At 31.4% G+C, this 14,579-nt stretch overlaps 1 long non-coding RNA gene across 1 annotated transcript; it reads left to right on the forward strand.

Annotated features, from left to right (window-relative positions):
- Positions 1–114: 114 nt before the first annotated feature.
- On the forward strand, positions 115–14,179 carry LOC143084894 (uncharacterized). Its single transcript, XR_012981203.1, has 4 exons — positions 115–409; positions 11,614–11,677; positions 12,594–12,655; positions 13,555–14,179. It is a non-coding gene; the product is annotated as an uncharacterized LOC143084894 (long non-coding RNA).
- The last annotated feature ends 400 nt before the right edge of the window (positions 14,180–14,579 follow it).

A 14,579-nucleotide genomic window follows, 5' to 3' on the forward strand; every position in this document is an offset into this window, starting at 1 on the left:
TAGTTTCCGATATAAGGATTAAACCCTATGTTCCACGTACCTTTAACTAGTACCAAGTTTTTTTTTAGCTAAATTGATTATGAAGAATTTTTTACTCTCATTGCAGGTTTGAAACTTGTCATTACTGGATCTTTTAGAAATGTGAAATGTTCCGATGGAAGATATCAACCATTTACATTTGAGTCAAATCAAAGCAGTGACTGTTCATACTTAAAGTCAAAGTGTACTGAAACGGGACAAATTATTTCCGACTTAGCGTCAACTATTACAGATTCAAATTGTAGATGTGATTACAGAAGAAACTTTTCTTTTATCTTTCCACCACGAAATTCATGTTTCTGTATTCCGTCCGAAGAAGACTGCTCATGTTACATAAAACAGTGTCCAAATAATTCTATATTATCTCCTGGTAAGTAATACGTTACGCACGGTAATGCGTTCGGATTAAAATTACGCTATTATATGATTTTAGAACAGCAACCATTTGCATATAAAAAATAAAATTACCAACATTCATGTATCTACAGAAAGGCCCGGACATTTTTTTCTTATTTTAATTTAATTCTATAAATTTTTGCACCATACATTTATTTTATTGAACTCACAAATCTTACTTTTGCGTTAAAAATTGCATGTCCGACGTAACATTTCAGATTAAATTAAATGCATTTTTTCTATGTTCCGTTGTAATTTTGCACATAAATTCTGCGAAATTTAGTATATCAGCTTCCTACTAGATTTATATTGTAACATCATACCCGTTTTTTTGGTATTGGCTGAATTTGAACCAAGCCTTCAACGAAATATTAAGCAGAGGAACCTGTCCTAATGAGTTTTGAGGAAAGTTTATCAAAATTTCAGTTTAATTATTATCCCTATAAAATAATCAAATCATATTTAAACTATACTCAATAGAAAGTTCAGAAAAAGATAAACATTTTCAAAGTTTCAAATGTAAAAAAAAACTTTTTCTTGAAGCAGATTTTTTTAAAATCGAATGTCTAGCCACTATGTCCAAACGTTATTTTTGTCCATTTCTTAGGTGAAACTTGTTGTATAAATACTAAATGTGCGTTTATAATACAAAACTAACATATTTATAAGATACAAACTATAAGCTCATGCAAATGGTTAAATGAGTCGGGTGTTTTCACTAACATTATGACCTTACATTTTTTTCTCGGAAAGTATTCCCTATGTCTAGCCATTATGTCCAATGGTGTCATTTTGACGTTTCTGCACAGTGGCGTCTTTTATAACTGTTTAGGAAGTTAAAATGATGCCGGGAAATGTTCATTCCAAAATGGTCTGCTGAATCAAAATAACAGTCAGATTAGAAAAAACATACACACATAAGGAATAAACCTTTTATAGACACCGGGAAAAAACGGGGATGGTCCGAGGTCAACATTATTGATAGCAACTTATTAAGCATATCAACCAACGACACATACCCCTATACCAGGACGACTGGATACGAAATGTCAGTAATTTAACATATGTAAGAGAGAAATAAATTTTTATAAGTTGAGCGAGTTGACAGACCTTTATTTAGTGGGATTTAAACCCTGTTCATAATTGAGGCGAGTTGTCAGACTGTTTCTTAAATGAGATTTAACCCTTTTTCATAAGTGGGCAAGTTGCATTATAAAAAAGAGTAGGTCGGTTTTTTAGAAGGTGGCAATGTAGTATGGGCCAATTGGCCAGTTGGGCGAGTTCACATGGTTTCATATTTGAATATCGTGTTCGGGATTCATAAAGCCTATATAATACAGATATAAATAATATGAGGAAGGCGCTACCTTAAATGCCAGCTTTATACCAAGACAATGTCCTATATATATATATTGATTGGTTGTTGGTTGCTTAACGTCCAGTGGCAAATATCTCATGCATATTCAGGACGAATGTCCTAGGCTACATTAACATATAAGTTTTGTCTAAAATTAAATAAAAATTTCAGATGAAAAATGTTAAGTGAATGATAAATGTTTCAATGTTCCATTGAACTTTAAAAGGCAGGATGGGGTATGATATTTTTTTTCAATAAAAAAAATATTAAATTGCCAAATTGATGAGAAAAATATCTGTTCAAGCAGAGGACAATAAAATATTTTGAATCCAGATCTTCACCAAAAACGATTTTATCTTTCAAGATTATGCAAAATAAATTTAACTTTTATATATCTAAAAACATTTAAACTTCCCAAACCGCACAGGTAAGTCTGTACACAGTAGTTTTTTAGGTGAAAATACGGTCGTATTTGCCAATTTTTTATGATGAACCTAAATACTACTGTTAGATTTTGACTAAATAATTTATATTGATAGCCTGTCAGAAGGGCTTTGGTGAAAAAATCCGACTCGAACAAAAAAACATTTGTATTCCTGATCATTTTCAGTTTATGGGTTTTACATCAATTTCATGTACTAATTCAGAGTCAGTTTTATTTCATTTCTTGCATATATTTTTTTGCTAGCTTACTTTTCAAGTTTTTATTATATGACAGCAAAATAAAATTGAAAATGGAAATTGGAAATACAAGGATGTCAAAAATTTGCTTTTGAGTAATGGTTAATCATGTCATAGTTGTTTTCAATAGGCATATAACACAATTATACATGTGTATTCTCTGTTTTCAAGAAGACACATTTGGTTTCCAGACAATAACTTTAGTATAAGTGAATGGATCTCTATGAAATTGTGCTAGAAGGTTCAATACTCAAAATTAGAATTGATTTTGGGGTTATGGTACAACATTTTTGGGGAATATTTTTACCAAAACTTTTGGTTTTTCTTCAAAAATTTACCATATTTTTATTGATTATTACTCATCTAGTACATGTAGTATATATGTAGATGCAACAAATACTGATTTGGTAGGAGATGCAAACAAAATAATGTGTTTTAATTAATTTATCAGTTATTTGTGCATTTTTCCTACAATGTGTACTCTTTGATAATGTTGACGTCAGTATAATGATAAAGAAAATATATTTGTTAAGTACATTCACAATTGACATGCGCCAGTGCGCGTCAAAAAGATTTTTTCCACTTTAATTTCAAAAATTGCACTTGATTTTTTTTTCTCACAGAAACACATGAGTTATTTGGTAAATAAACACTTGTCATTGTTTGAAACTTTCAGTCATCAAATTTATTTTTATACCTTTTTGAATGTTTCACTGATTGTGTGAAAATTTTAACAGAAAATGTACAAAACACTTGATATAAAAATTGCACTATCTGCAGAATTATTGATAACTTTCCTTACTATTCACTAGGACATATATCTAACATATTGTCCATGCTATTCTGATCTGAGTTTTTATTAATGCATATACTGGCATGGCTGGTGCTGTTCCAAGTTGTCTTCTTTTTCTGCTTCTTGAGAAGTATTTGTTTAACCTGTCCAGTCACTATAAAGTGTTACAATTCCTATTTAGATGCAACACATAAATAGTGACCAAAAAGGTACTGGTTTCACATGAGAGAAGCTACAAAGAAAAAAAAATCCACACATTTTCAATATTTTTTGTAGGACTATTATTATATATGACATATACAATTTGTAGTTAGAGACTGCTGCTGAATAGAAATGTTTGGGTTCAACTGATTTCAAATTATTCCATATTGAAGTTTGAAGGGTCCAAAATTAAAATATGCTTGATTTCAACTGACATAAAAAAAATTGGTGTTTTTTATATGCTAAATATACATCTGTACCGTGGTCGTGCATGGCAAAGCATTTTTCTGCCTTTAGGTTTGTACTTTTTTTTGTTTTGGTCCTAAAAAGGAATTTGTAGTTGTGAAGTTGCTAACATGAGCGTAACCAAATTGCACCTATATTGTCAGTTTTTTCACCAACTGTTTTTTATGAACCATTCTGTGCTTATTTTGTAGACTATCCTTGTTTACAATATACCGTAGTTACTGTGAGTAATACACCAATTTAATTTTGAGTCCATGTATGTAGAGGATGATAGAGAAATGGGTTTGAACTGACCTCTAAACAATCCATGATTCTGTAATGAGGTCAGTACCAAAATTCCATACATGTTTAATTTCAAATCTTTACAACTGGAATATAAACAGATGTTTTGTTTTATTTCTTCAAATATTTGAACAATTTGACATTATTCCATGCTTCAAATATTATTTTTTGGAGAAAAGGATGCTGGTAACAAAGTTATTTTTTGTTTTACATTGTCATAAAAGGGCCTTTTATAGCTGACTATGCGGTATTTGTTACAGCAAGTGTAATATCAATAAATTAGTGAATGAACTACTATTTATTATCTTTATAGTAGTACTGCATCATTGAAGTTTGACAATCAGCCATGCTTTTATTCTTATTTTGTGTAAGAACCTCCTTGCAGGTGAAAAACCATTTGCCATGTTCACGATTTTTAAAATCAGAGAAATTCAACACAAGTTCAAAATCTAGGATGTTAGAATTATCTTGAGAGAAAACGTTTTTGATTGGCTGATTAATTTGATCATAAGAAACATAGAATTTGATTGGCTGAACACTAATGTCTTCCTTGGACATAGTTCAAAATCGGGAACCATCATATTTTTCGTGTAGATTTTCACAAAATCGTGTTTTAGAGGGGTTTTCACGATCACGATCGTGCAATCGTGACAAAGGGTCAAAATCGTGTAATACACGCCTAAATCGTGAAAGTTGGCAGGTATGTATGGATTTGCTCACTGGGACCTATAGTTGCTAATTTCTGTGTTATTTTGGTCTCTTGTGGACAGTTGTCTCATTGGCAATCATACCACATCTTCTTTTTTTATACTTAATTTGCTATTTTTAAAAATATGATAATAATATAACTTCACATGGTGAAAGAAAGCTTGAAAGATTTCTGCAGCTTTTTGTTGTTAAATACATGTAGGTGCAATTTGGTTACTGAGTGCAATTTTGGTACTGTGATGTTATATAACCAAAGTGTGTATTGCTAAATAGGTTGAAATGTGAATCTGATAGTGATATAGTGATAAAGTACTTGGTAGATTGAAAATGTTATGATCAGGTTTAAACTGACGCATAAAATATACAGGCCACTGCTGCAGCTTGAATTTTAAAGGATGTAGCCCACATACTTTCAAGTAACATGATCTGTATATACCTATCAAAGTCATGGTATCCTCATGGGTTATCATAATAACTCCATCTTCCCATAAAATCTAATTTTGGACAATATGGGAGCATACAATATATACTGTACTAAAATCTAAATGTACTACTCAGACTCAAGTCTCATTTTTTTGTATTAAACTTAGAGAGAGAAAACACAACAGTGTCCATCTCATGGGACTTATAAGGTAGATATCTTATATATGTGACATAATCAATGAAAAGATTTGTTTAGGCCAAATAAAAATATATGTGTGGTTCCAGTTACCCTTCCTTCCCTACTTTTTTGTCTTTAAAATAGCCTATCCTAAAGATTTTTTTGTCATTTTTCATTAAGCACTGTTAAAGTCAGAATGTTGCTCCCATAGACTCAATGTAAAAAAACCAACATAAAATAAAAAAATCAAAAAAAATCTACCCTAACTTTTTTCCAGATGTAACTGGAATCACACATACTATTTTATTTAGCCTAATGAGAGTTTAATTTGCCAAAGGAAGTACAGAATTAGAAGATTGTGAATTATTTGAATATTACTTTTTTGTTTTAAACTTTTGTTAAGTTTTGAATTAGTCTGTGGGCTACCATATGCCGATCCAGGGAGAGGGGTGCATCCCCCCTTTCGTGGAAAAAACTGTTGATTATATAGGGCATGACTGGAGTCCCCCTTTTCAGGTCAGTCAGTGAGTCATCGGGGCCCCCTTGAAAAGTTCTGTTTTCGCCACTGGCTATATGAATAACCGTCGTCACATTCAACAGTATAACCAACGTCATTATCACTGTTCCTTGATGTAGGGAATTATGCGGCAGATGAACATAAGTAGTCATGGTCAACCAGTGCACCGGAGTTTACCTCGCATGCCGCATGGCCATAAAAAAAAATCGAAATGTATTTCTTGCGGAGGTTTTTTCTGTGTTCCTATGGCTGGACGGAACTTTTACGCTAAATATGTTATCGAAATATGATTCTGTGACTTTTAAATGAAGAACCTCTGATTATTTAGGTAATTTATTTTGACCTCATTGATATTATGGAAAGTCAACGCAGACGAAACATAGCGTCAGATGTTGTTGTCCTAGCTTCGGAAATTTCCGTGGTCATGGTGGTACAATAAAATTTAAATAAACTACACAAGTTACGAAAATTTCTGAATTCTTGTTTTTTTTAAACCAATAAAAATTCATGTCGTATTTAACATCGAAATTATTCCGATCTGTCCCGTTTTTTCAAGTTCGCGTTGAAAAGTTAAATTCGGCCGCCATTAAAAAAAATAATCGTACGAGATTTAACGAGAGTGACGAAACTTTTCAGATGAGTCGTGTAGAGAGAGTTATCGTTCTTTATTCTAAAACGATGCTTCTACCATAAGTGCCAGCTAAAGCTGGCATATAAAGTATATTATAATGGCTGTGTGGCGTTCTAAAGTATATTTTATGAATTTTAAATGGCTTAACGTCCAATCTAGAACAGCCTGGATGTAAAATAGTTATAAAATTCTGACTTGGTGTGTCAGTGTAAGATCACCTTCTGGCCTCCAAGCCATCAGGTGATCTTACACTGATACACCGTGTCCTCATGGAATAAATTTTACGTGACAGGTATTCTCGACTCAATTCTTGATTGCGTAGGATTGTCAGTTTTCCGTTCGGAAGTCATTGGTTGTTTCTAAACACTCTGGATTCCTCAATGAAGAGAAACTGACTGCAACAATATAGGCATTAGTATCGGAATGGACATTAAACACTAACCAATTAGTTAATTTGATTTGAAACCTGTTTTATTCCTGAGACATCATAAATGTCATAATTCACAATTAAATATATGTTGATATTATATCATGACAACTACAATGTCAAAACACCAACGATCAACCAGTACCAGTTGTTGGCAAGATACGAGTTCTATTCTTCTCATATATTTTATAATGACATAACACTAAACCCCTTACGGGAGGGATTGTGCTTGATATTCATATGATGAAGACATAATTTTTCAATCAGTTTATAATTAATTGAGCTCATAAGCTAGCATGTCAGTAACTGCCAGAGGTCCTTTTCATTTTGTTTAGTTCTTTTTATTACCTATTCTGAGATCGTACAGGGTGTTGTGTGCTTTTTTCTACTTTGACTAAAGGTATAGGAGAGGGTTGAGATCTTAAAAAACTTGTTGAACCCCGTTGCATTTTTACACCTATCCCAAGTCAGAAGCCTATGGTCTTGTATGATTTTTAATTTAAATTTCTTTTATATATTTCGGAGTTACGTATACCGTATTAAGTAAACACTGAACTAGGGCCTGCTGAATCACGCCTCCGGGTGCGGGATTTTCACAATTTTATTAAAGGGACATATATGCTATTTCTTATAACCTAAATTGATAATAGTTTAGTTAATACTAATATCTCAGGCAATATTAATTGATTTATGACCTTTTCTTGTAAGTTCTTTTCTATTGGGGATTTCAAATTATTCTGAAATAAAATAGGAGTTTCATTTATAGCGACCAAAAGAGACTATGATTGGTCAACAATTTAAGAAAATAATGTTGATCGAAAAAAAAACGTAAAAAAAATCTCGTTAAATTTTTGGTTTAAATTTGCTATTTGTAGTGATATATAGCCTGTCAATAATGCACAATTTAAAAAATCATTACAGTTTAACAGCCAGATATATATGTTTTTCTATTCAGATTCAAAGTATACTCCATTTTCAATAAGAGGAGCACGTTTTTTTCTGATAGTTCATATGGGTCATTATATTTTTTATGTTTAAATATAGGCCTTAGATATTTGGCATGTGGATGTTTCATTATGAGATTGAGTGTCTTAAACCATGACGACCTTCACGTGAACTTCAAATTAGCCTCAAGGTTGGGATGTTTTGTCGGCCAAGGGCAGAAAAATATTAATCTTCTAAAACATTGAATAAATCACAGCCATATTTTAAATTAATGTTTTTTTCTTTAATATATCCAATTTTATGTTCAGTCTCAAAAGAGCAGGACATAGGATTATTTTCTGGTTCTTTAATCGTTGAATCTTTGTCTGACTAGGTGATAAAACAAGTATTAATATTAAAATCTCTTTAATTATCTAAATAATTAAAAGAACCATGCAATACAGATCTAGATTTATATCATTTATTTCAGATTTCAATTTAATGTTAATTGTTCATCATCTCTTGTGAGGAAACTTCTAACAAAAAGAAATATGTTTGCTTTTTACAAGTAATCCTTTTCTTTTGTTCGTGTCGATTTATTGTGTTAGTCATTATTCAAATGGTTTGTAGAGCTTTCTATGGATATGAAGATGTGGTTTGAGTGTCTTTGATATATAAAAAAGAAGCTATGGTATGATTGAAAATGAGACAACTCTCCATAAGAGACTGTCCATGTGTTCTGGGCGTTTTTTATTCATTGTTGTCGGCTATTTTGGATATTTTTTAGCTGTTAACTGTTATTGTCAAAATCAGTTCACTGTTCTGTTCTTAATAGGAACCCCTTTGTACCCTTTCCCGTAATATATCAGCCTACACGCAGCCATGGTTGGGGTGGTTATAAGGGGTATGATCCTGGATCTCAGGGAAAAATCATTTGAGCAGGTTTAGTCAAGTTTCAAGATGGCGTCAAGTAATTGCAACAACAAAAATTGATTCATACTTACTGGTTTTTGACACAAAGCCAGAAAAAGGGGCTGACAAGGGGAATTTATTTTTCCCTGTATTTTGGAATCTACAAATATTATTGATTTGTGAATCAACTGTCGGTGATGTTTATAAAGAAACAGAAATTATTTTTTTTCTCACATTTTTTTTCACATAATTCCTGACAGCATACAAGGAACGACAACTATGTGTTTTTTTGTTGTTTCATTGGTAAAAAGGTCCAAACATTACTATGATATTAATATGATAATGATCTGGAACAGATCATCGCAATAGTTAAAAAGTAAGTTATAAACCTCCCATTTCACAGCAGAAAAAAAACAACTTCCCATAATGTTGTGTATGCATTTCTAAATTGATTCAGCTGATACAGTTAAATTTACCAAATGTATTCTTTGTGTTTCCTATTTTCCTAACTAACTTATGTTTTAAGCTTAGAAATATCCTACTTTAAAGGTTTTTTGGTTATTTTCAATAAGCACTGTTAAAGTCAGAATTTGTCTCCCATATACCCAATGTAAAAAAAAAGGTAAATAAAAGAAATTTTCTACAAGATGTAACAGGAAACACACATATTATTTTATTTGGTTTTATCAATTGTTGCATTTTGCCTAAGTTTGTATTCAAATGGTAGGTAATGCATCTATAGCAACATCTATCAACACACACTCCCGATTTAAAAAAAAAAAACAATTTATGTTTTTTTTAAATCTTTTTTCTTTAATCCTCGTAATGGATTTAATTTTTCCTCATTTCAAACGAATTTGCTTGTTTTTCATCACTGTCGGTGCATTTGCCTCAAATACCATGGTATTTGCCATTTTGAATATTCCATTTTAACCCTCTCGGGAGTCTTCCCGCCATAATTTTTCGGATATGACGTTACATGAAAAAGCGATCATGCGTTTTATTGCATATATAATTCCCACGGTTCTATGATAATATCCTCTCATCTCAAAATTATACATAAACATGTTAATGTTTTATAATTACACCTTATGTAAGAATCCTGGGTTTTGATTGGTTGATAGCCAGTCTATTTGTCACCAATTTACTGTTATCAAATGAATATCGTTCATTTTTTAACGCCGCCGGGGTATATGCAAAAATTATATGCCTTTTTTACCCTCTCTGTCGTGGTATTTGCCAAAAAATACTCTATCCGACTGGACGCTTGTAACGTTACGATCATCAATGCGTTTTTGAACTTAAACATTTGGTGTAATTAAACAGATATAGCATGTTCTTGAGGGGTATTTGCGAAAAATACCAGTCTTGAGAATGAATTTCCCTCGCCTTACGGTTCGCGAAATTTAACATTCTCTCGACAAGTATTTTTCGCAAATACCCCTCCTTAACATGATATATCTGTTCAATATATTTTCACATGTACAGAGAGTTTCAATCCAAATCTATTCTGTTATTTTTTTGGATATATCATGTTATGGAGAGGTATTTGCGAAAAACACCAGTCTTGGACCGAATTTCCTTAGCCTGGCGGCTCGGGAAATTTTACAGTCCCTTGTCTGGTATTTTTAGCAAATACCCCTCCATAACATGATATATCTGTTCAATATACAACTGATGTTAAGGATGTTCGCTTGTCATGTTTTGGAATTTTTGTTTGATTTTCAGAATCCTCTGGTCTTTATGTCCATTTGAATGCCTTTAAAAAAAATTGCCCACTGACCCCCATTTGTCTTTTTATAAATCTTTTACATGGATAATTATAAGCTATCCGTAAAAGCCTTATAAAATCCTTGTTATTTTTTAATAGTTTTTGAGCACTTAAACATGTCAATGACAAAGCAATGAAAAATCAAGAGAGAACTAATTCCCGCCAAAATTTCAATGGCTTATATCTCGAAAACAAGCTGATTGACCTATATTTTTTTCTTTGTTCTTTTGGTTCCTTTAATAAACCCCTATCATACATATACTAGTTTTAAATAAAGCTTGTTATGTTGAAACTGAGTAGCATAACACGGGTAATGTTCTTCTCATATATTTTATGATAGTATGATACTAAACTCCTACCGGGAGCTAGGGATTGTGCCTGATATTCATATGATGAAGACATAATCTTTCAATCAGTTTAATTGAGGTCTGAAACTGGCATGTCAGTTAACTGTTAGTAGTCTGTTGTTATTTATGTATTTTTGTCATTTTTTAAATTTTCTTTTGTTACATCTTCTGACATCGGAATCGGATTTCTCTTGAACTGAATTTTAATGTGCGTATTTTTATGCGTTTACTGTCTTTACTTTTCTACATTGAATAGAGGTATAGGGGAGGGTTGAGATTTCATAAACATGTTTAACCCCGCCGCAATTTTGCGCCTGTCACAAGTCAGGAGCCTCTGGCCTTTGTCATTCTTGTATGATTTTTAATTTTAGTTTCTTGTGTATAATTCGGAGTTTAGTATGACGTCCATTATCACTGTACAAGTATACATTTTTAAGAGGCCAGCTGAAGGACGCCTCCGGTGCGGGAGTTTCTCGCTACATTGAAGACCCATTGGTTGACTTCGGCTGTTGTCTGCTCTATGGTTGGGTTGTTGTCGCTTTGACACATTCCCTATTTCCTTTCTCAATTTTACTCCTTAAGATAAGCCATGTAGTTAAAAATCCGGTATACATATGTAAATGTCGGAGAGTTTAGTCAAATGGCTTATGTTATTTAATTAAATGTGGATCTGTAATTTAACTACTCTATGAGATTATTTCTAATTACTTATATAAACAACTCTCTATGTCCTTCACCATTAGAAAAGGTTGCTAACTTTAATGTTTTAATCATTTCCAGATTATGAATGTGTATCTTTGGAATCAACTTATATAAGTTTTAACTGCACACCTGCAACTGATTGGTAAGAAAACAAAATCTTATTCTGTAGAAAGGAACAGATCATCGGGGACAATAAAAACCGAAAACACCAATGCCAAAAATAAAAACAATACAAAGAAAAATACAGTCTACATATCATTAATGTGTATTGTGTGACTGTAGAGTCATCGAAGATTATAAAAAAAATCCTTATGGGATGTCCTTTGTATAGTGATCTAAGATATGACTTGTTTCACGAATGTTCTAAACACAGTACGAATTTTCACAATCTTAACATTTTATGAATGGCACAGAAATCCATCTACACAATTTTTTTATCCGTTGAAAATTATTTTTAAAGTGATTCGGCTACTTTTTTTTATTTTGCCTAATTTGAACTTACAATAGGGTATTATATTTTTAAAAGTTTATATTATATGAATAGTTTATTTTATATAAATATTAGACAATTTGGTTTATAAACTGATACTTTATTATAAATGGAAAACTTTGCGATTTTTTGTCATTTTGGTGAAATTAAGTTTATATAACTTATTATCAGATATTCAAGCTCTTGTGTAAAAGACGTTTATTATTTTATTTTTACGCTATCTTAATTTGCAAATATGTATTTAGTATAATATACATGTATATAGTGTCTCGTAGGTTAGTTTTTGGCTGTATATTGGTTCTTTTATTATGTATGGAAATTGCTAATGAATCATTATTATCAATAAATGACACTTTAATAAACAAATTATTTATCATTTATTTTATTAGCCGAAAATACTAGAAACAATTACTGTCGTAAATTAAAATTATTACGCAAGAAAACCAAAAACACCATACACAGTAAATATTAACAATTGCATTTGTATCATTACTGTATATTACTATTATACAATGAGCATGATCTAAAACTCCAAATAAATCTGTTATAATTGATTGTTTCCTTTCAGGCCAACAGATAGACTTGATAGTTATCAAAGGTACCAGGATCATAACATTGACAGAAATAAAAGTAAGGCACCGGAAGAATTTAATTTAGTTTTTAATAACTATCTTTTGATATTTTTTTTAAAATTATTTTCTACTTTTGTATTGGAAACTTAAATTTGAACCAGAAGAATTATTGTCAATTCACATCATCTCAAATGTTTTGTCCTGAAAGTTATGACCTATTTTCTTTAACACATGGCTTAACCAAATTTGTGTCTTTCTAAAATGCTTGCTGACCTAGTTTTGTTTATTGCTATGAGTTACAATTTATGACTGAAATTAGCAAAGATCCATCGAAACAAAATCTGATACAAAAAATTAGTAATATTCTAAGATATTTGGATGATATATTGGCTCTCAATAATGACGACTTCAGTATGTATATTAAAGAAATTTATCCTGTTGAACTTACTTTAAATAAAGCTAATACTAACAATGACCACTGCCTTTTAAACAAACTTATTAAGAAGGGATATAGTTACGATTCTGATGTCAGGTCATTACAGATTGCATATTTACTATTGATTCATATGATGAATACATAATATTTCAATCAGTTTAATTGAGGCATGGAATTGGCATGTCAGTAACTGCTTATAGTCTGTTGTTATTTATGTATTATTTTAATTCTGTTTATTTTCTTTTGTTACCTCTTCTGACATCGGATCTTGAACTGAGTTTTACGGTGTGTATTGTTATACGTTTACTTTTATACATTGGCTAGAAGTATAGGGGGAGGGTTAAGATATCAGAAAGCATGTTCAACCCCGCCGCATGTTTGCCTCTGGCCCTTGTAGTCTTGCATGATTTTTAATTTTAGTTTCTTTTGCATAATTTGGAGTTAAGTATAATTTTACAAAACAATATAAACTAAATAATAAAATAATCAAGTGTGGACTCTAATTCTAATTTTCTTTACAGATAGAAAAACGAATCGACCTGGAAGAAATGCCTTAACAGTAATGCTATTATTCGTCACCCTTTTGGCAGGTAAACCACATGTTCCTTCTTCTGTATTTGTGACAATGATTTAATCAGCGTTTTTCGTTTCAACAAATTGGCATTACTTTTCCAGAAAAAAATTGACGTTTCTGCCACAAAAAAAGTCGTTTCCGGGTATAAATACCTTACTTTTCTGTGAAAATAGTAACGATTCCGGAAAAAAATTAATTATTACTTTTTCGAGAAATAAATAATGGAGAACTTTGAACTTTGTCCCGAATGCAACCTGCAACAACTGATTGTAGCAACAGTATGCGTTGCATATTCAAAGTCAATATGTTCTACCTCGGGCTGGAGAGTTAGTCTTCGGGTAGTGCACACATCAATAAGCAGATCTCACATTTTGATAAAAAGTGGAAGTAATGAAAACACAAGGGGAATGTAGTTACCACTTTACACTGACCAATGTAACGAATTATTAACTGTGCCATTTATGAAAATATCAGTAAATCATTACATGGACTATCAAAGACATTTCAAGATGTTGAAACATTAAAATATAGCGATTCCGACAGCATCATCTTTCAATGTCTTTAATAAGGTGACACTTTCGGATTTTTTTTATATATATATCTCGTATATTGTAGATATAAGATCAGAACCTTTTTGTATAAAAATATAAACTAATTTTTTTTTATCACACATACATTCAAATATTAATAAATTTACTGGAAACGTATACTTTAAGTTTCCGGAAACGTAGTCTTGAAACTTTATTCCCTTCTGTACTATGCTGACTATGTTAAAGAGATAAAAATAACAAAAAAAAAAACAAAAAAAACATCATAAGTACAACAACAGAACAATATGCAGGCAAGATATATAGAAATGAAAATTTACAAAATATTGACAACTCTGAAATTGAATTCACTGTTGATGACCAGTTACGAAAACTTTACTCTTGGAAATACGCGGTAAATCTATTTCACATGTCTCTTATAAGA

The sequence above is a fragment of the Mytilus galloprovincialis genome, chromosome 8, assembly GCF_965363235.1.
Source record: "Mytilus galloprovincialis chromosome 8, xbMytGall1.hap1.1, whole genome shotgun sequence".
In the NCBI taxonomy this organism is placed as follows: domain Eukaryota; kingdom Metazoa; phylum Mollusca; class Bivalvia; order Mytilida; family Mytilidae; genus Mytilus; species Mytilus galloprovincialis.